Here is a 2500-nt window from a genome sequence, read left to right as displayed (position 1 = left end):
AACAGAAAAGTACATGTACTAAAGAGAGAAAGTTTGCTAATTCCTGTAACACTACAGACACTTTCTGAATTGAAAGAAGGGTGGGGGTGGGGTGGGGGCTGGGGGTAGGGATGGGCAAAAATGTCACTAAAGAACAGACTGAAGCTTCAACATAAAAATTGCCCTGGTTTTCACTTAACTCTTTATCCCAGGAGGGGGAGGGGGGGGGGGGGGTAAACCCACTATGCCGGGGTCCTCGTTCGTTACGAAATCTAAAAATGACCAAACAGATCACTAAATTGGTCGTCCACTCAAAACAAATGAACCTATGTTGATAGCTCTATGTTTAGTTAAAGAACTTCCTGTAAAAGATACCTCTTTTTGGCAATTGGCGAACATTAATAAAATGTTCGAATTTGTCATAAATACATTATGTGCCTGGCGCGAGCTCCTGGGAGCGACTTGCCGGGGATAGGGCGTTAGTTTAAAGCTTTTTTTGCTAGCACATCCCATGATATGATTAATTAAGATGAAATGAACGACCTTCTCAGACCTGCTAAAATACAACGCTGAGTTGTCGAGCAATGGAGCTCTCTTGCTGTTGGTTTGAGAGTGAGCGTATTGAAAAATTGAGAGTAAGATTTTCAACCATTTGTACAATGAAGGGCAACCTGATCGCCTGCGACGATGTTTTTTGGGCTTGTGAATATTTGTGAGGCAGCGCGGTGGAATCAGGCTCTCGTCAAAATAATCAAAATGAAGAAACTTGCATTTTTACGCAGGTCTGTGAATTTTTATCAAATTTTTGTTTTTCGGCTCAACACCTTTCATGCCCATTAAAGAACTAATTGCTGTCTGGATTTTTCTGGAAAACGTTGATTAAAGGCACATAAAATGTAAATTTTCAGTTACCACGGACTGTTAAGCTAAGGAAATAACTAATCTTTGGGGGCCATTGTCTCACTAATTTTACCCTCGAAAACAGGTGACCCCCACCTCCTTCTTTTGCAAATATTTCGACTTGCATTAAACATTAATGGATATTTTTTTCATCCAAATAAAGACAAGTGAACAAGCTTTAAGATGATACCAATAGCTCTACATGTCTAAAAATTGACGAGAGCCTGATTCCACCACGCTGCCCCACATTTTGCTGTTAGCGATAGACATGGTGAGTGTTTTACACCATGACATTGCAGCCATGGGAAAGCTACATCGGAGCAAATGGAGTCAAAATATGTATCACAACGTGGTGGAATCAGGTGCTCGTCAGTTGCTGCTTAAAAAAAAAATTTGATGTTCTTGGTTTCTACGTAAAACTTGTTTATTTGTATTGCTTAAGGTGAAAAAATACCCACCTGATTTGAATAGAAATCAACAGGAGGTGGGGGGTCGCCTGGTAGCTGAAGTAAAATTAGCAAAAAAAATGGCAGCCAAAGTTCGGTGAATTCCAGAGCTTGAGAGTCTTTGGAAACTGCAGTTTATTTTACTTTTTTATTCTTTTGCTCGATTTTTGTTTGTTTTTGTAAAGTGTTTTACGGCGCTCGCAACTGCATAAGGTTATATGAGCGCGCGGGACACACCTAATATTTTCAGTTGGTAGGAAATTTTGAATTTTCCCCGGGTGGCGGCCGAAGCCTACTCTTCTTATCGATTTTAGACCACCAAGGGATCTTTAACGTGCACAACGTGCACACGGGCCCACCGAGATTTTTCGCCCTTGTCCGAAAAGGCTAGGTGTAGATCTTTCCTACCAGAAGATCAGGGGTGTGGCTGAAAGACAGCAGTAAGAAGAAGCGAAGGAGTAGCAGTAGAAAGGCTGCAGAAAGAATCAGGAACCCAGAGGAAGGTGCAAAGGAGGTGAGGGGTGGGGGCAGAAAGAGGAGACGAAAGCAGACGACAGAACATTGCTAGAGAGCAGGAAATGAGGTGAAAGGAGACAAATTTAGAGAAGAAAATTTTTCGGTCGCTACCCGGATTCGAACCCGGGACCTTTTGAATGAGAGGCCAACACCTTAACCTCTAGGCCACGAGAGCCCCCCTTTTGCTCGATCTATTTTTAAATAGACATACACAATATTGAGCCCAAAACAATTTTTTTAGAATTTCCCAACGGGCGGAGAAATGCTATTTTCTTCAACATCATTATTTTGACGAACGCCTGATTTCACTTCGATGCCAAACTTTTGTTAGCAGACTACTGTTGCTCAATTACAATAGATGAACTAGAAATTGAATACAAAAGGCAAGCAGAGAAACAATGAGTCATATAAGTATGGAGCAGGTGCTATTTTTGAGTCCTTCTTAATTCTTTGCAAATCGTGAAAACCCCAAATAACTTAAAAACTAGATCAAAACGTGAAAACCTCTCGACCATTTTCGTGTCCAGCACACAAAAAGGCATATAAAATGGCACAATTGAATCTGGAACCATGAAAATTTTTAAAATCATTTGTAGCCCAGTGTAATAAGAATGGAAAAGTTTTTCTAGGTTTGCTCCTTCTTTCATATCAAACGTCTA

This window comes from Aplysia californica, unplaced genomic scaffold (assembly GCF_000002075.1).
Source record: "Aplysia californica isolate F4 #8 unplaced genomic scaffold, AplCal3.0 scaffold00371, whole genome shotgun sequence".
NCBI lineage: Eukaryota > Metazoa > Mollusca > Gastropoda > Aplysiida > Aplysiidae > Aplysia > Aplysia californica.
This window is presented reverse-complemented; position numbering follows the sequence as displayed.